We start from the raw sequence: 21,509 nt of genomic DNA, 5'->3' as shown, positions 1-21,509 counted from the left end.
AAAAAAATCCGAACAATATTAGTAAGCTTTCGGGCCCAATCTACCAATAAATAATCAAATCTCATCTACATTGTTTGCTTTTTATGTCGTATTTTACCAAAAAACGAACCAAGCTGTATCTTGTATTGACATCTTTTTTTTTTTTGGAAGCTGAATACTTCAATGGCCACAACAACGCAAAAAAAAAACACTCTTCCGGAGAGTGAGACACCAGCAGTCATTGCGAGCATGTTTAGAAAACTTAGCCGTAGCTTGAGCTGGCATAGTTAGGTCGCCTCTGCTGGTCAAAGTTTATTTCCCACCCCATCCACTCACAGACCTGGATCGATTTCTGTACCTCGGAAGACGGGTATCAGTTTGAAGAAAATCGTCTTTTTCGGAAAATTTCATTATTGAAACTGCCGCCTGGTGATGATGCCGGTGATGTCAGTCTGCTTCCGGTGCTGCACTGGAAGGCAACTTAATTTTAATGAGTGTTGGTTTAATTTTCAAGCGCTATTAATGCAGTGCTTCTAGAGCTCAACGGTGCTGGCTTTGGAACCCCTTTTCGACTCATCGGCGGCAGGCATTCCGACACCGGCTGGCAAGTACACAGAAAGAGAGAGAGTGGGAGAGGGAAAGAACGAACGAGAAAAAAAAACTCAATCTGTGAAAATGGTTTCGGAAAGTTTTCTCCGTTTCAGGAATTTATTTTAAATATGGAAACTTTGCCATCTTTTGCCATTGGGTGCACATTGGGTATTGCTTCCTGGGACCTGCGCTTGGAGAAAAAAACCCAGGAAAAATGTGCTCAACAGCCAGCAATTAGGAACAGAAAGCAAGTGAGTGGTCTGGTGAAGATTAAAAGAAAGTTTAAATTGCTTTCGTTGTTTGTCTTGAGTGCCTCGAAAAACGATTTCCACCTTCGAGTGGTACGGGAAGACAGTAGTTTTCTTTTTTTTTGGTCTATGTGTTGAGGGGCTAGGGCAACCAGGTTATCAGTGGAATGGTTTATGAAATGGTACCGTCGGAAAACAAAATGTCCGAACATATTGTTGAGGAACGTCTGTAGATTCTAGGCACTCTTGTCAAGTTGTGTTGACAGAAGTTTTCGAAAATTAATATAATCGTAAAATAATTCTACTTCCATGCCAAAAATTTGCCTTCCACTTGGTCGTTTCAATAATAGGCTCCTTTCTCAGAACCTTGTTGATATCATAGCACTAAAGTAGTTTCAGCACGTCCATTGCCAATCCCACACTCAGGTCTAGCATTGGTAGAACAAAGCACTAAATGCATCCGACTGCCAGAACTGCTACAAGCACACATACGCGCAGCACCCATGAATTCGAAAATGCAGAAGGACTTTGTCGTCTCACAGCCTTTCAAAGAACGACACTGACCCGCCACTACCTCGTAGTCCCTCTGGTAGAGAGAGAGAGTCTATCGAAGCATTTTACAGCAATTTTTACATGCCGCAGCTTTATGCAGATTTAATCAAATGTAATTTATTATCTTAATGGTGTTTTAATGCTTGCCTATGAATATAAATTTGCTTGAGCTTCCGCTTGCTTCCTCTTCGTTCAACCAGTTCTATCCTGGCATTCGCATTTCCCTCTCGTCGGAAGCTGTTTTGTGCTCGCTCTCTGGAGACGCTTCCCCCGTCCGGCACAAGTAGCAGTATTTGACCACATGAGCCTCAAAACTGTTGGGAAAGTGGAAGCTTTTGTGGGTAACGCTTCTGGCTCGGCTTATCGTTCAGTTTCAGCAAGTCCCGGTGCAGAGCAGAGAGCATTCCAGAAGCAGATGGACAGAAAAATGAGCTGCATAATTAGTCATCTATTGCACAGAATGAAAATGAAACTTTATCCAAACGACAGAATTTTAACAACATAATCAAAAATGACGTCGAATCATTCCGCCGGAACCGCTCGAATGTACCACATCTTCACACCCACTCAGCTATTCGGCTCGGAACTCATCCGTTATTCAGATTCATTGTGCGGTAACCTGTAACGTTCCGTGCCTTTTTCCGAATCCTGTGATCCTCAGTGCAGCGCAAAATAGTTTCACTCATGATGAGGAAAATTGCTGTACTCTCGTGGCATGGCATCATAACTTTGGAACCATCTTGAAACGATAATTTCGGTAGCGCCGCCAGCAGCACCCGTTCTATCATCGTCATCATCATTTGGTTTTCGCCAGTCAGCTGCTAGCTGCGCAACTACTATGAAAATCTAAGCATTCAAAAACAGCGAAATTTTCCGTCGCTGCCAGCTGCTGGCGAGCACACAGCGCCGGAGTTCACGGTTCCGTTGCCTGTCATTGGGAGAGACATTCGTTCCGTCTCCCCACCATCATCGGTAAGGTGCGGGTTATATACTTGCAGGAGGATGAGTGTTGGAATGTGCGGACAACATTCCATTCACGTAAACTAAACAATGCTTCGGGGAAAGGATACCGAACCGTCTCCAGGTTGCAGAGCTAAGAGACGCATCAGCGTTGGCAGAATTTCGATAACAACCGGATGTGGCTCAGATTGCAAGCGCATCGTCGGATTGCTGGGAGGATCGATTCCACCATGGCCCCCCACAGCACGCGACTGTGTAAGTATGGCAGACTTTTCAGCGATTTCCAGGTACCGCGCATGCATCACATCACAGAGCTATTGTAAATTGCGAATCCTCTTTTGCATAGTTAATTATATATTTGATGCGTTCACGAGGCTCCTAACATAATGGGAACTATTGTTGGTGGTTTGTTTGAAAATGGTTTTCTCGAAACTTTCATTTAGATATTAAGTTACTTCCTTCTGAAACATTTTGTCGGTAGTGACTGGCACACGTTTGCTTCTTGCATCGTCACAACCACCGTCGACTTCGAACAACGCAGATATTCAGAGATTTCTATTATCATTACATATGAATTATTAATCACTATAGCGATTTTAGCACTACGATATTTAATTATACTCACTCATACCAAAATTTGCACTAGACTGGAATCTAAAAGGTCGAGGTTGGAACTTGGATTAACTTTCATTTCCGATTTTTTTTTTATTTAGCTCAGATTTTACATAATTATTCTTCATAGCCAAAAGGATCATTTGAATCATCAGTTTGCAATTTTAACTCAAGCGTTAGTTTTTGACCGAAGCAAATTCTTTGAATTATTTTCTGAGAAGACTCTTCGAAAAATTTAAAAATAATGAAAAATAGAATAATATAAATCTTGCAATATGTATTATTTTACACAACCTAATATCATATCAAATTACTATATAACTTACTACAAGTATACAAATAAAAAACTAGTTATTCTGAAAAAAAATCTTATAAGTTGACAAGAAACGTTCGAAAACGACCGAAAGTTCTTGATTTCAAGTAATTGCATTTAGCAAAATTTTGTTTAACATTACAGTTTTCAAAAATGTAATTGTATTTAGAAGACTATAACCTCAGTTCGTGCTCGCAACTCACGGTCGTTTACGGTCGAAACAATAGAAACAAAGACAATACGTCAGTGAACAATAGAGTGTACGAAATGGTCAAGTACGATTTAACAAAGCCTGAATCTTGGCCTACAAGACCGAATTCAATTTGAATAGATTTCAAGCGTCGCAAAGTTAGACCAGCAGCAAATGAAATTGAAATCTTACTTAAAGAACGAATGCATCTAGACGCTAATAAAGTAAGTGAGATGAAATTTAACAAAGCGTCTAACTGTGTGTACATTATGTTTAAACGTGAAAGAGATGCAATTGCATTCACTTCGGTTAACAATGAGGTGCACAGCGTTGAGTGTGATAACATTAAATACAAAATCCCTGTGCACATGGTGGACAGTGCCATAGAAGTACGCGTGCATGACCCCCCCCCCCGCAGGTCACCGATCAATACGTTCGGGAGAATATGTCGCAGTACGGTGAAGTCCTTTCCATCGAAAGGGAAGTATGGCGGAATTTTTTCTCCGGTATCCGAAATGGCGTGCGAGTGGTATGTATGCATCTACGTAAGGCAATTCCATCTTACATCATTTGTGGTCAAGGTGGGACACATCCTTGTAAAACTCTAATTACCTATGAAAATCAGCTGGTTACATGCCATTTTGTGAACAACCTGCACACTACGGTAAACCGAAACTGCGAAAAGGACATCTTCAACCAAAGACAAGGTCAACCGTTCAACAATGGAAACTAGTGAGCGCGGTACTCCTGTTTCACCATCAAACCAACCAGCAATGGCAACCAATGTACAACAAGGCGCATCTACAGCAACTAGCAACGAGCTCAAGACTGCGAACATCAAGGAAAACGAAAAGAAGACGGAAATCAACAACAAAACCACCGATGCGGCAATGGATGATGAGACAAGTCACGAACGAAGTGCCCCTCAACCCTCGCAGAAGGGAAATGGACGCTCCTCTCCTCCTAGAAAAAGAGTGACAACGAGATCCACTTCAAAAAATACATTATTTAAAAAGTTGGCTAATTCGGTCACGTAAAGCTTGTACGCAAATAGGCCTGAATAAAAATACCTTTTAAATAAAAAAAAACCTCTGGAAAGTAATATGAAATTGCTCACCTTCTTGAGCGTTTCATTTCATTCAATGATCTATTTAAACCTTTTTGGTCCGATTCAGTACCGGCACAGTTCCGTGCACAGACGATTAAGGCCAAACCCGGCACCGTTTCGTGTCGGTACAGTGTCGAATAAGTAAACTATGCGCATTGAAACGCGTGAAAGAATATTGGTGTCCGTGCACGGAACTATGCCGGCACTGAATCGGGCCGGAAAGGTTTGAATAGAACTTAATTGTTGTTTCACGTTCCATAATATCAATCATTCCATACACACTTCGAATGAAAGGTCTTATGGTCCCATAGATCATAGATTATAGAATTTTATCCAGAAAATTTCTAATGCTCTACATTAAAAAAGTTCAATCAATCGTCACACTTTTTAATCCGCAATTGCACGAGAGTCTGCTTATGGCGTTTTTCATTGAAAAGCACTTATGGCGTGGATTGCTCCGATTTTGCACTTTCGAGCAGAAATCGCAATGAAACACTTTCAGAATGTTGCATGTCTTCTCGAAAGTGCAAAACCAGAGCAATCCACGCCACCAGTGTTTTTTATTGGAAAACGGCATTAGATTTATCTTGATTAGCAACCAACACCGTTTTTCATTCTTGATTTGAATTTGTTTTATAGCCGACAAAATTACACCAATTTCCCAAATGTATGCAATTATTTCTTTGTACATACTTGCGATTTCGATGTTTAAGCTTCTCTTTGCCAAGCTTGTGTTCAAGGGTTGTATGCAAGCAGATATTTTTATAGCGTTAGGTTTCTCTACCATTCTGCGATTTCGGTTGAAGCAATAAACTTTTTCTCATTATCAATCGAGTTCATCTTATATAAATTAGAAATTATTCTTAAGCACCCTGGGGTAGTTGTCAATTTCTCAGGCGAAACGACATAACATGAAATTTCATCCGAGCTTGCATAACACAAGATCAGAGCATACCAATTAAAGCTTCAAATCGTTTTATGGCACTTTTTGTCTTGCTGTCTAGTAACAACCTACCTCTAGCATGCTACGCGTAGGACTGAAACATTAGCTATAATTTCGCTTCTATTTATATATTCGCGTGCTTTTCGTTTGATATATCGCTTACACCTTCAAAACCGTCGTCTATGGCAGGGAAATCCGGTATGCCGGAGATTTTTAGCAGATAAAATAGGACACTGCTCGCTACTAATCAAAATTTCAATCATATATAATTGAATATACGTGGCTTGATACATTTAAATCGAAACTTAGAAATATTTCCAATCAAATGATGAAATAATATAAATAATTGATATTTCTACGTGTATTTTTCCTTGAGTTCCTGATTTGCATTCCTGTATAGAAAATAAAGATGTGTTCCACATCGAAATGTGTACTCAATTTTCTTGGAAACGACTTAACCGAAAACAAACTAATGAAAGGTACTATTAATTTTTTTAAATTTCTGGATTATTTTAAAGAAGAACTCCAAAAATAGAACTCACTTCGATTTCTCTGCGATTCTCGAACCGATTTATACAAACCTTGGTTTAAATTAAAGTACACATTGTCTTAAAAACTGCTGTGAAATTTCATCCGGATCCGACTTCCGGATTTCTACATTTCTACGTGTATTTTTCCTTGAGTATCTGATTTGCACCCCTGTATAGAAAAAAAAGATGTGTTCCACATCAATACAAAACGTAACTCACTTTACTTAAAGATGGAGTAACCGATTTTCACAAACTTATTATCAAACGAAAGGTAATATTGAAGAAAAGCTCTAAAAACGGAGCTGACTTCGATTTCTCAGCAAAGGTTAAACCGACTTTCACAAATCATGATTGAAATTAAAGCTCTCATTGTCTTAAAAGATACGGTGCAATTTCATCCAGAGCCTCCGGTTCCTATAATTTCGGACTTCCGGTTCTGAAATTATAGGGCGATGAGAGTCCAAACTTTCAAAATTTCATACAAAATTATGCAAAACGGGTACGCATAGGCAGAGATGTCCATCTCCTCTGTGTGACGAAGAGCAAGCAAAATTTCTCCCCTCGCACTGACAACTTCAACGAGAGAAGTGTGCACGCATCATGAGTGCGTTTGTTTATTTCCTTTTACCTCCTCCACTGAATCGCACCAAAGTGCTAGAGCATTAGCTAATACATTCTCTGAGGTGGATGCAGATACTTTCACAGAGGTGTACACGCCGGTGAGCACTCTGGTGTGTGGTTTGCGAAAAATAAAACAATTTATCGTTAAATTTTCGGTTTTCATTGTTAATTTTTCATAGCAAGGCCAGATCTACTCTCTATTAATTGAAGTTCACAGAAGTGTTCGCTCACCATCACGCGCCAGTGGTCACTTGGGTGTATTTAGACGAGAGCACGTGAGAACGATTCGTGCGAAGAGAATGTTATTCTCTCGCACCAGCTTCTTTCAACACAAGCACGCACACAAAGTCTGTCTGTCTGAACACTGAGAAGAAGTGCGCTTTCCTCTTTGTGTGGAGCGGAACAAATGTATCCGCAGTGTATAATTGAAACCTACGCCCTGGTGTATCACTCTAGTGAAATTCCATATCTGCGCATAGGTATGTGCTGGTACGGAAGAAGAAAATACCACCGCTTAGCTCACAGCGTGCAGGGTTGCCGAATTTAAATTTATATTAACTTGACATAACTGTTTACAAATTGAAAGGGTTATGGCAGTTCATACCCAAAGAAACTTTTTAATTTTATGCAAGTTTGGAAAAAAAAAGTCGTGACAGAACCTTCTAGTGTTGTTTTAGAAAATATAAGTAATATGAGAAAGGCATAATTACACCATTAGGTGGATTAAAAATGGTTCTTGCCATTCTCATATAGAAAGGTTATGCAATCACTGCGAAAACCGACTTCTAAACCGGCCCAGTGTCATATACCATTCGACTCAGTTCGTCGAGTACGCAAAATGTCGTGTTAATGTGTGTGTGCGTGTGTGTGTGTGTGCGTGTGTGCGCGTGTGTGTGTGTGTATGTGAGAGAGAGAGAGTTTGTGTGTGGGTGTTTGTGTGTGTGTGTGTGTGAGAGAGAGAGAGAGAGAGAGTGTGTGTTTGTATGTCTATATGTATGTATGTATGTATGTACACTGAGGTCTCTTTTTACGCGGGGGATACGTACCGCGCAAAAAAAAAACGCGGAACTTCGGAAATGCGCATAGAACAAAGCCGCCTAACTTCGGAAATGCGCGTAAAAAAACCTTCATACTAAAGAAAAAAAATTGTTGATGCCAAATATCTTAGAAATGCATGAAATGTTCAGATCTGGTTTAAATCTTTTTGTGAAAATCGACTTTGGAACATTTGACAATGTTGAGACCTTCAAAATTGATTTTTTATGCCGAACAAAAACCGCGTAACTTTGGAAATCCGCTTAAAAAAAGCCGCGTAAAAAGAAACCGCATTAAGAAAAACCGCGTAAAAAGAGACCCCAGCGAATTTTTTGCACTCACTTTTCTCGGAGATGGTTGAACCGATTTTTATGAACTTAAATTTAAATGAAAAGTCTTGTAACCCCACACAAAAATTCCTGAATTTTATTCGAATCCGACTTCCGGTTCCGGAATTACCGGGTGGTATGTGCAAAACAATGAAAATAAGTCGGACTTACTTTTCTCAGCGACGGCTAAACCGATTCTCACAAACTAAGATTCAAATAATAGGTATAATTGTCACATACAAAACTACTGAATTTTATTTTGATCCGACTTTCGGTTCCGGAGTTACAGGGTGATTAGTGAAAAAATTCTTATTTCAAATTACTTCCTCACTTTTCTCAGAGATGGCGTGACCGATTTCTACAAACTTAGATTCAAATGAAAGGTCTTATTGTCCCATATAAAAATTTCCAAATTTCATCTGACTACCGGTTCCGGAATTATATGGAGAAGTTTGTTAAAAATTGGATACCGTCTCTTGAAGCGGCGAAACGAAACACGTAAAAAATTCTTAACTTGCTTCGAAACTAATCCAAACGGCAGCAATTGTCAATAGACAACCAAAACACTCGATTCCGGCTATGCTAGTTCTCGTTTTCTGATTGCCTCAAAACTATCCCAATCGGTAGTCATTGTCAATAAGCGGCCAAACGTTAATTTGACTTTGCTTGTTATTGGGTTTTCGATGAACGACCGAAGATAGTAGCCATAGATTCAAAAGTAGATCCCATTTCATTTTTCTCGAACCAACTTCGCTTATACCGGCTCCCAGATTCCGGTTTCGGAAGTACCTTTTTTTTCGTTTCCTTAGAGATGGCATAACCGACCTGAGTACTGTTTCACTCTGTAGGTTATACTAGTTTATGGACAAACCATTTTGTTTTTTTTTAAATCAAAGAAAATTATTTTGAAGAATACCACACATTTATACAGGAGAGTATGTAAGATAAGATTTTTTCTTGAAGATTCATTAAGCATTGCTGTTTTTCTGAGATTGTTAGTAGAACCTGTAACGCGTTACGACTTGTCAATATTGTAACACAAAAAAACGTCCCTTACTTTCCGAATTGGCCATGTGGAAAAAAACGTGAATATGTTATAAGTCAGTCAGCTACTTTGGTATGCATAGAAACATACTCCACCAACCAGCCCGATCAAATAGCGTTGAACACCAATTTCAACTATTTTATACATCCTTCATATTATCAAACGTTCCCTCTTCGCAGGTAAAACTCAAAAATGTTTGCGTAATTGTCGGAGCAGATAATACAGAAAAACATTCAGCTGATTCGGTCCTACCCATGGAATATGTGGAATTATTCAAATTACTTTTCAGAGTTATGAAAAAGGAGTGACTAGTGGCAGATACTAAAGCGGATCACTCTAGATTAGATTTAAGTTTGGAAAAGATATATTCTACCACTGAATGGTATTATTACATCGATCAAAAAGTTTACTAAAATTAGAAGGTTGTGATCGGGTCACGGAGTTAAAATTCTTCAAACTTCAGTTCTAGTCGTATTCACGGTAGTCTGGTTATGTATGATATTACTCATCCGTAACTCATATTTTACAAGAAGGAATATCTGTTTCTTTTTGATGGTGTAGAATATTTTCGTCTTTTATGCTATTTGAAAATGCATAACTGTAACGAGCCTTCAAACACGCCCTCTCGGCACATGTTAATACTTGCTCATTTATTACTTTCTTCGTTACTCGCTGTTTGCGATGTAAAATGACTATAAATTGAATCCCAAGGCAGAAAATAAACGACGAATTTGTTCTGCCATCTTTCGCTTGAGAGCATCCGCGAAAACGGCTTATCAGTTATACTTTCCATTTTTGGCGAAATGATTTTTGCCGAAATGATTTTTGGCGGCAATTGTTTATTGAGTGAGTCAAACCCCAATAGGGCAACGATTTTGAGTTCAATAAATAATTGAGCAACGGTAAGCCGTAAATCCCTAAAAATCCTAATTGATTTTCGGGGAACCAACCAAAATGTTGCCTACAACGACTGGCTCTAATTGAAGAGCAGTAGCAACAGCAAATCTCTCCTCTGCTCATCATCAGCCCTTTTCCTTTTGTGAAGGAGTGCGTACACCGCCGAGCCTTTGGCTGTACAGAGCCGGTAAAGCCGGTGGATTATGGATTCTCGAGAGATTGTATCTCGTGTTATTACATTAACTCATTTGCATGATAATAAGTGAACGTGAGCACGGGTTGGGCATCGTCGCCGCCTTGAGAGAAGGGACCGGCTTTCCAGAGGTACTTCACACCCATCTGCACAGCTATACGCACCTACAGTCTGCCGGCGGCACTGTTTTCAACGTCGTCATCCTGCCGTCGTCGGTAGACAGAAACTGGAGTTTGAGATTGGATGAATCTATTCACGTGAGGGGGTGAGAAGTTTTCCTTGCTTCAACGTAGGTATGTTCCACCGAAAGGTATTTCACCTGAATTTTTGGATAGCCCGTATGAGTGATTGGCTAATAGAATTCCATTGTTGGAAAGTTACGTCCGGAGAGATTTTATTCCGAATTTTGAATTTTTCAATGGATACCATTAAAAGTTATCATCCATTGGATTGCTAATTGGACCCGTTATTCGTAATTGGGAACCACCCTCTCTTCAACGTAGGGAATAAACACAAATCCAAAGTAAAATTCGTGCAACCGTGACAAACGCTCTCGATAATTCCTAGTCCCCGTTAGCGAGTTGGATTTACCATCCCCGCATGAACATTCCTGACCGCACCAAACTGCAGCTCCGGATTCGATTCCTCGAATCGAAAATTGAAACCGGTAGCAACCGTTTTCCCGTGGTGGTGCGGTCATCATTAATGGATCACATGCCGGCGGCGATTTTGTCGGACTGCGGGTTCCCATAGCCAACGGACGAGCGAGCGAGTAAACACCAATTCGGTAGCTCGGTCCCAGCGTCCAGTGCAATAGTGTCCAGTGACCGAATGAGCGCACTTAACTTTGTCGATTATGTGGCCGAACCGTTACGTTGCGATTGTACCGCTTCCACCTACCGAGTAGGTGGTTTCTGCCACAAAGTAGCGTGCTCTGTCGGACTGCTTGCCACCGGACATGAATAAACCTTTGCACTTCTAATGATGAACACATGTTGCGGTTTGCTGCACTGAGCAATTCGACATTGGCCACTGGTACCGTATCGGACTTTGGAAGTTAATTCCGCTTAGGTTCGGGTTTTGCTCTATCGGTGCAAATAAATATAGGAAAAAAATGAACGGTACAGCCTTCCATTGGTTGGATACTAGATTAAGCTAACATTTATAGTACTCAGATTGAACGATTTGTGAAATAATTTGGAAAATTGGTCGAACAAAGCAACAACTGCACTTCTACTCACGCTATTGTTGAAAGGAGCAACGGAAATAGCCGCTTGCTGAATCAATCTATCCAACTATACTCTGTTTTCGGTGGTTTTAGATCACCTTCTACTCAAAAACTACCCGGATTTTGCACATAAAACACACCAATTTCAATTTGATTCCAAATTTATGTTATCTCTTCCAAAATTGCGTATAACAGAAGTCGTCGTGAAGACATCATCATGTAGAATGTGGTGAATGGATCCATTTGAAATGTTTAAGCCACAAGCAATTCCTCTTTCAGTCACACACACACAGTTTTCTTCGGTATTTGTTGTTGATGGACACCCAGAGCGAGGAAAATCCTCGACCACTTCACGGCCCTCTATGAATGATTTATACCACTCGTATGCTTATGTTCGAGAAATAGAAGAGTCCCCGTAAGCTTTCTGAACAATTTTTATGCTACATCATATGCAATATCGTTCAACACACAAAGTATCAAACATACCCGTTTTTTAACTGAATTCTTCATAGTAAAAATCTACAAATGCACTTGAGGTTGTCTCACATTAACAGCTGCTGTAAGCAAACTAATTGACAGACTGCGCTCAAATTTCTAGCATATGTGCCAGCATAACATAAGAAATGGTTTTTGTCGTGAATACGATTTACTTTACTATGGGGTGCCTTTTCAAAATTAGCCATATAAAAGAATGGGCAGAACTTAATCGTGATTATCTCGACTTGTATTAATGGTAGCAACATAATTCTTTCACCATTTCATCAAAAATATGATCAGGAATTTAGGATAATATTTTGAACAGTGTGAGATAACCACAAACAACTCAAAAATTAGGTTTTCTCAAAATTTTAAAATAAGGCGGAAAACTCTTTACTTTCGCTTGGGTTTTTCGCACAAGGACGACGATTTTGAGGTAGTCAGGCACATATCTTCAACTGAATGTGTATAAAAAGGGAACCGTGGTGAAAATCGATCATTTCTTTTTGTACGTTCGATGGTAGCAGACGTCGTGGGAGTTAAACCTTCAACCAGCAGCGACGGAGAGTGCACCTTCTGCGTGGCTAAAACCTCAAACGCTCAGGTCGCAACTCTCATTCGCTTGCTGGCCATCAAGGCGAGCAGACTGCCATCGCGAGAGTTAAACCAACAACCAGCAGCGACGGAGAGTGCACCTTCTGCGTGGTTAAAACCTCAAACGCTCAGGTCGCAACTCTCATTTGCTTTTCGGTAGTCGTAACGAGGTTTAGAATTCAGAGCCTGGGTGCTGAAACTGAATTCTGGAACTGTATTCCAGAACTAATTTGAGTCTCAAAATTGCAGTTCTAGAATTGAAACTGGATTCTGAGTCTGTTATTGGTTCTAAATTTAGTTCAGGATCCAGTTCTTTATTCCAGACTTCTTCTATTCGGTTTTTTTAGAACCATAATAATACTCCTAAAGAATTATGCGGAAATTTACTTTACTGTACTCTATACAACCCATTCTGGTAGTCATGGCGAAAAATCGTCTTCAAGTTTTAGAGCTTAGTTCTGGAATATGGGTTTAGAATTCAGAGTCTGCGTGCTGAACTAACTCAACTCGTCACTCTTCATCACGAACGCTTTCATAAAAAGTTCTTTTCAGAGCCACCATTTTTTATTATAAAGAACTATACTGCTTATTTCATAATATTTAATTGCGTTTCAGAATGTATAATGTAACTAATTTGTAATCTAGTAATGAAAGAGGGGAAAGATGCACAATTTTTTTTGTTTCAATTATAGAGGCTTTAACATCTTAGGTCATTCGCCTCTTCGGACCAGAAAATCTTTCTGACCCTATGTGCGGGGTTGGGAATCGAACCCAGGCGGGCTGCGTGAAAGGCATCGACTATCCCATCACGCTATACCCGTCCCCCAAGTTGCACAATTCAAACAATCGATCAACTACCAATTCGAATTCGGAAGCATAAATAAAGCGTGTCATATTCGTATTCACGACATCCAGTCATGTCTCTGACATTACACACCCGTACTTTTTTTTTGAAAAGGGCTGTTACTTGAAAAGTAGCTGTAGTTCCAAAAAATGCGCGCAAATTTTTAACCGCTTGAGCTGAATGAATCGTCGCACAAAGCATAACAGCCCCTTTTTCCACATCATTTTCCACAACATTTACTTCTATATGTATCTTTCATTCTCTTCCGCAACATCAACATCATCGCCCACGGAAGGCCGCTCCAGTCGATGACCAACATGCGAGCCACCCGCCGGGTCTTCGTAGCCTGACGGGGTATCCCGCAAAACCCACAGAAACACACGAAAACAGCCATCAACGATAAATACCCACGTCATCTGGACAATCCTCACGTAAGATCCATCCCATCAACTACCGCCGACCACCAACTGGCGACTGGATCCACCAGAGTTGCGGTGACCAGCACACGACAACGTGAACTAAATACACTAAGGTCTTTTTTATGCGGTTTTTTATGCGACTTTTTTATGCGAATTTTCAGAGCTATGCGGTTCCCTTTCTGCGTTTTTTATGCGAAGTTTCAGAGTTATGCGGTTTTTTTATGCGGTTTTTTTATGTGGTACGTAAGCTCCCATAAAAAAGACTTCAGTGTACAACAATTTTACAATTCAAGAAATTATCCTAGTCTTAACTACTGTTAGGCAATGCCCTCGGCAGCTTAGAGCTAAAGCATTGTGCCTTATTAAATATATGTATTGTTCAATAAAAAATCAGTTTTAATCCACCTAGTGGTGTAATGATGCCTTTCTCATATCTGTCACATTCTCATATATCAATGTGTGGTATTCTTCAAAATAATTTTCTTCGATTCTTGAAAAACAAAATGGTTTGTCCATCAACTAGTATAGCATACAGAGTGAAACAGTTTTGAGGTCAGTAAGACCATCTCTTTCAAACTTTTGAAACCGGAATCCGAGAACCGGTATAATTAAAGTTGGTTCGATAAAAGTGACCGGGATCCATTTTAGAGTCTCCGGTCATTAATCGAAAACCGGGAACCAGGAAAGAAAAAATTGATTCCTTTCGCCGTCTACTGACATTGACTACCGATTGGAACAGCTTTGAGGCAAGTTTGGAAATTATTTTACGTTTTATTTTCGGTACTTCCGGAATCGGAAACCGAGAGCCGGCGTAGGCGGAATCGGTTTGTTTGGTTGTCTATTGACAATGGTTACCGATTGTAACAGTTTCGAGGTCAGTTTAGAAATATTTTTACGTGTTTTGTTTCGGTGCTTTAAGTGACGGTATCAAATTTTTAACACACTTCACCATATAACTCCGGAGCCTATAATTGACTATGTATATTAATCGAAGAAATAAAGGACTTTTATGATCTTCGACAATACTCTATTTTACTGGTTAAATGAGAATTATACCCTGGAAGTTATGTATCAGGTGTACAACTTTGCTTCCGCCGTTTTCCGATAGGTGGCTGTACGGGCTGAGGCTGGTTTAAATACATAGATGATAATGCCTTTAAAGTGAGTGTGTACAGTGCCTAATGAATCGTCATCGCCGTTTCAGTGACAGTGTTTTCGTATTATTTACGCTCGAAAATGTCTGTTTATGTGCCCTATTCTCGCCATTTGCGGGAAGTTTTACTTTTCTGTTACAATTCGAAAAAAAAATGCAATTGAAGCGCATCGAATGCTTCCAGAAACTTACGCTGATGCTGCTCTGAGTAAAAGAACATATCGGGAGTGGTTTCAACGTTTTAAAAATGGTGATTTCGATGTCGAAGACAAACATGATGGTGAAAGAGAAAAAACCTTCAAAGATAAATAACAATTTAATACGAGCTCTTAAAACCGGGTGAAACCATCACAGGATATCGCTACCGAACGCAACTGATGCGCCTTAGTCGCGCGCTAAAAGAAAAGCGACCACAGTATCAAGAGCGACATGACAAAGTCATCCTCCAACACGACAATGCTCGGCCTCACGTCGCAAAAGTGGTCAAAAAGTAGCTGGAAACGCTGAAATGGGAAGTCTTGCCCGACCCGCCGTATTCCCCAGATGTCGCCCCTTCTGACCGTTTCGATGACACACGGCCTGGCTGATCAACAATTTTAATCCTTCGAAGAGTTGGAAAAATGGATTGCTTCATGGATAGCTTCAAAAGAGGACTCCTTTCTTCGAGCCGGGATCCGAAAATTGCCGGAAAGATGGGAGAAAGTTGTCGCTAGCGACGGACAATACTTTGAATAATACATCTGTAAGCACTTTTTCGCAATAAAGCTTTAAATTTTGGAAAAAAACGGCGGAAGTAAAGTTGTACACCTAATAGTAAAGCTTCAAGTTTAAAGCCACATGAAACAACTCTAGGAACAGAATTAAATAAATTGATAATAAACTAGAACTGTACCAATCGATTAGGTATCGTTGCACCTTCCACCAATGCCCGGATAGTTGTAGTAGTTATCTGAATAGAAGCCCAGAACGGGAATAAACCTGTGAAAAGTAATAAATATTTAGTTAGCTACTATCTCAGTGGAAGTTTGATTGCAATTTTACGACAACCACCGGCCGCAAATCGCTTTGAGACCCGTCCCGTCCCGTCCCCCGAACCCGAACACATACCTGCTCGTTCTGAATTGTATATGAATATTTTAAATCGTGAGGATTCATAAATATGTCGGTTTATACGACATGTTGGGAGGTGGATAAACCGAGCTTCAACAGTCAAAGAATTCTCTCCTCGGTTGTAAACAGAACTGCCACCAGGGCATGTCAAACTTGGCTTTTTCGAGAGATGAAACCGGGCTCAACAGTCACCCCTGTGAGTCATAAAAAAATTCGAATATATCTGCGACCAGCGTGAAATGTGTCACACGGAAAATCGATAACATCACATCAAAAGGATACAAGTGGGATGGTCGCTTTTAATGGTACGGAAATAATGATTTGCTGATGCTGGTTCCGGAACGGGTGTGGAATGTGCGAAACAGGGATTTCATCACACATCCCGACGCAGCACAGCCGGTGACTTCCCGAACAGGGATGTTGTACAATTTCTCATTGGTTTATCAACAGCGCACACACACACCCGGCTACTAGTGTGGAGTCGAGGGGATCGGCATTCTGACCATCGTTACATTCGTTGGAAAACGTGACCCATAATCCAAAGTGCTACCAATTGTTTGGCAATGGATCAAACGGAGAAAATTGATTCTCAAAATATGTGTGAACTGTGCCTTAGATAGTAATAGCAGAATCGATTGAATAATGAATTTGATTGGGAAGGTAGAAGATATCAGTTTCAGGTCATTCAAATGAAACTCCAATGATGTGTAGATCAACAATTTCAACAACCTATTTAATCTTGCATAGAAAAAACTGCAGCCAGATTAGATGTTATTTCGACTAAAATTTATCAAACAGGAATCGACGCGAACAGTTCAAACTACTGTCGTCCTATTTCAGTATCGTTACAATTTCGGAAATAAAAAATGACCCCTTGCACAATTCACACCATCTATCGATTTATGAGAACGATATTAGACATTTAGAAGTGAGAAGAAATGTGTTAGTTTTGTTCTTGTTCACGCCATCCAGATATGTCTTTGATATTACCCACCCACTTTTCAATATAAAATCAAATAATGCTCTTTTTCAAGTAAAATTTACACAAAACAAAACAGATATATTCTGCTTAGCGATTCAAATTGAACTGTTTAAGTCAGCACTAATCAGTTCAATTTGAACTGACACTGAGGAATGTAAGACGACGAAACATAAAGATAGTGACTCATTCCAGTTTCCGGTTCAGCCGACACCAATGGCCGAGCCTACCGTTTGAATCCTTCTATAAAGTTTTTTTGCTTTATTTTTCGTCACAGAACGCAAGCTTGTGCATCTCGCTGACAGCTGCCTTGTAGAGATTCCACTTGACGGTGTTCCAATATTTCCACTCCCCTTTCTTCCGTAACGGCAAGATGGAAAATCCTACCAAAACTATACGGAACTATTGTGTAGTGTGAGAAATGGTGATATACTTCGCATCTGGCACTTTTGTAAATAAATATTCAGGTAAATGGAACGGGCTTCGAAATAAGCGTCCCACTTCAAGAACAGGAGAAACAGATGGCCAGCCACACGAAATATTACTTGGATAACTTTGATTACCTGATCAGCCCAGGAAGCTGTTTGAAATCTCTCTTCGCCACATAGTCAAACTTCGTCCACATCTTCACGTACAGCTTCCGCGGTCTTACTCAATGTGGCACACATTCATCGTGTAAATATTTATTCATCTTCAGTACAAAATTTCTTACATAACTCACACCCGTTTCGAATAACGTTGAACTGTTCATCGCACAGAAGTGCAATACTTGTGGAGAACCCGAATCTACAATCACATTCTTCGTTGCTGGTGTACATCGTGCATGTTCATGCGAATCTCAACTGTATAGAATAGGCCTTCATGCGAGTAGCGAAACAGCGTCGGCTTCGTTCGCAACCTAATGTACGTACACGGAAAGGCCGAAATCAGCAATTTGGCGAAAAAATTAGTTGATTTCCTGATTTTAGTTAGTTATTTTTTGAGACAACTAAAAAAATCTTACTTTTGTTGATTTACATTTTTCAATTCTCATTCCCTTAATAATGATAAAATATTAGTTAAATTGGCTATTTTTAGTTGAACTCACCAATTAAACGTGCTGTCATTTCTTAGCTAAGACATAGTCCATTTCCATTCGAATAATTTTTTTAATTGGATTGAAAAAATAAAATGTTGTTTTCAACCCACATGAATTGGCTTCTGCAATCTGCGCACTGTTACAGAAAAAACGATAACACTGTAATGACTACAAGCCACTAGATGGCACACTACTATTGAAAAGAATTTTGCCGTCGCGGTTACTTTTTCTATATTGGCAGATATAAATACGGTAGCGACTTCCCGTGTTCTATTTATGGAAAAAGACATAAAAGAAACATAAACTTCTTTTGCATAAAGTTTTTCTTCTAAATCACTGTTTTCTTCATTCGACTCATCGAAAATGACTCTCTCATTACAAACTCATTACAAACTTTGTAGTTTCCAGATTTTGATTTTCATAGTTGTCGGCGGAACTTCACTAATTTACCATGCGAGTAGCTCCAATTTTCGCGATACTCGAGCTGTTAACATGTGCTTTCTCTTGCTTCTATGCCGTTATCCCACTTGAAGTGCAAATTTCGAAATCATATAAAAACGGTCCCGGAAAGTATGGACGCAGCCAAAAACCGCTACCATAACGCAATGGTTCAGAATCTGTAAATTTTTATGGCTGCATCCTGTGATTTACACTCTTCCCTGATCACTTGTGCAGTTGTTTATTCGTTTTCATTAGTTTGTTTAGAAATGCGTGGACTTTCAGCAGAACAACGTCGAAAAATTGTGTACAAATGGTGCACAGAGCGCGGACTGTCACTGAGAAAGATAGCAAAAATGGAAGGAGTAAGTGAAAAGGCCGTGCGAAATGCAACCAGGAAGTTCGGTGAGGATAACACCTTTGAAGATAAACCGAAAACGGGTCGAATAAAAGGTCCTGCTAAACGTATACTGAAGGCGTTCGAGCAAAAGAAGGAGGTTTCAGTTCGGGATGTGGCCAAAAAAGTGGTCATTTCGAAGTCAAATGTTCTTCGTGATAAAGAACGTTTGAATCTACGAATCCATAAGAAACATAAACAATAAAAACGTAGTCCGAAACAAGAAGCATCGATCAGGCCGAGGGTTCGAAAGCTGTACAATACGATTCTTGCTGGAAATTTGAAATGCATAATCATGGACGACGAAACCTACCTGAAACTCGATTACAAATCCTTGCCGGGACCACAATATTATACGGTGCGAGAAGGGCGAGTGTTAAACCAGTCCGAGCCATCGATTGAAGTCGAAAAATTTGGTAAGAAAGATATGGTCTGGCAAGCAATTTGTAGTTGCGGTAAGATTTCGAGACCCTTCATCACCACTACTTCAATGAACAGCGAAATATACATCAAATAATGTTTACAAAAACGACTTCTGCCCATGATTCGAAACCACAAGGATCCTGTTGTCTTCTGGTCAGATCTTGCTTCTTGCCACTACTCGAAATCAACGGTAGAATGGTATACTACTAAAAATGTCACTTTCGTCCCAAAAGACATGAATCCACTAAATTGCCCACAACTTCGACCAATTGAGGAATTTTGGGCATTAACGAAGGCACATCTCAGGAAACATGTCAACATGTCAAGAAGTCTGTACGAAATTTAATGAGGAACGTTTCCAAGAAGGTGCGCCAGCTAGTCTACAATGGCTAAGTAGCAAATGTTGAGAATAATATTCTGTTGTTGTAGTCTAATATTATCAGTATATCGAATAAAATTTGAATATCTAACACTTGCGAATTATTTACAGCGAAATAAAAGTGCGTCCATACTTTCTGGGACAGTCTTATCTGCAGAATCTTGCTTAACTATGACATGCTCGCGCACTTTCTCTTTCCGGTCGTCCAGTACAGTTTCGACTCTGTTCTGCTTCGTAGGACCTGCCACTGCGTATCTTATCAGCAGTGAAGTTTTGACCATCACGTAATTCTCAAAACCGGTGTAATCTACGGGATCAATAGCATCACAATATTTCTCAAACATATTTCCCGGTTCTGACTTCGGACGGGGCCAGGGCCCCTTGGGCCTCCGCTATGGGTACGTGACTGCTCTGGTGGTAAGCCATCGGGTCCTGCGGTTTGAAAAACGGCATCTATATCGCGATCATGATCACCAACCATGAAATTTATGCGCAGGAGTGCTTGAAAAAATGTTTTTTCCCTTCCCCACAATTGAACACAATTGTTTTGCTCGGGATTGGTCGGCTTTGGCATCCTGCCACTGCGGAAAAGGGCCATGGATTGGTATACCACGTACAATGTTGTGCTAAGAGACATGAATCTCAAGAAGAAGCGTAGTTCGGTTGCAGGCAAACTGACGTTATTCGGCGAGTGAAATGACTATGGAAGCTGTGCAAAAGTTGATGGGAGAAGTCAACCGGTAGACTCGGTAATTCGCGTTTGCTTGAATAGGTAAAATAAAATCAAATCAGGTTTCTTTTGCAGGTTCAATCTGCACAGAATAAAACAATTTGCAAAAGAAACATGATTCGATTTACACTGAAGAAATTTTAAGCATCTAACTTTTGATTTTTAGTTATTGCATTAGTATCGATTATTGCACAGTTTTATTTTAGATACTCCCATTATTTATGCAAAATATACAAACATTAGCTCCATACTGCAAAGGTTTATTAAAATTTCTATACATTCTATACAGTTTTAATTTTAAACTGATGTTGGTTTCAAATTCAAACTAAAACTTTCATTCACTACACCATTGATTCAAATGTCGTGTAAATCTTCTTAGTTTAGTCTTATAATAAAAGGTATAATCTTCGTAACGTAAAATTTAAATTAAGCTAGCGCTGAAAAATAAATTTGGTTCTCATTGCCGCATAATCTCTACTATATCGAGTCAAATCGATTTATCGGAAAGAGCCGAAATTGAAATAGAGCTCAAAAGCTAGAACCTTAAAAGTCGTAACCGTAAGTGTATTGCGACAGTCTGTGACATTACATCCCTAGCTTTCTGTTCTCGGCAACTGAAATGCGCTTTCATCGCTGGGGTATCGAAAGTTGCTCTCTCGGGGATCGGGAAAGGAAAAAAAAAACATGGAGAACCACCTGGCGCGACGCCCTTCTCCCGTGTCAAACGAAGCTCTTTAGCATCGCATTCATCATTACACTTTATTCATATGCAATCAAGTGCGGAAATACTCCTGCTCCAGAAATCTTTGCCGTTTCCGGCTCAGTCACCTTGGCTTTCTATTCGACACGTGTGTAATGTGGGAGTTGGTTTATTTTTTTGCCAGATAAAAATGCCCGTGTCAAACCGGGCTGGCGAGAAAAGGTGTGATCGCCAGTAAAGTCTTCAATTTTTTGAGAAAGTTGTTGAACAATCGTGACTACAATGGCCTCATCAATGTTGAAACTATCCGCTGAAATTGAGAACAATGCAAATCAATCGTCCGGAATCAACACTCTTATGTTTTTTAAGGACACTAAGCTAGAAAAAAATCATGAAACAGTATCCATTCATTCG

General features: G+C 39.9%; 1 protein-coding gene across 3 annotated transcripts in view; it reads right to left on the bottom strand.

Moving 5' to 3' along the window:
• Positions 1-21,509, bottom strand: part of LOC131430893 (protein O-mannosyl-transferase TMTC2) — a 720,087-nt gene that overhangs the window by 662,537 nt on the left and 36,041 nt on the right. The gene's annotated exons all lie outside the window — the stretch shown is intronic.

Source organism: Malaya genurostris, chromosome 2 (assembly GCF_030247185.1).
Source record: "Malaya genurostris strain Urasoe2022 chromosome 2, Malgen_1.1, whole genome shotgun sequence".
NCBI lineage: Eukaryota > Metazoa > Arthropoda > Insecta > Diptera > Culicidae > Malaya > Malaya genurostris.
Note: the sequence above shows the minus strand (reverse complement) of the source record. Positions and strands in the feature narration are given on the sequence as shown.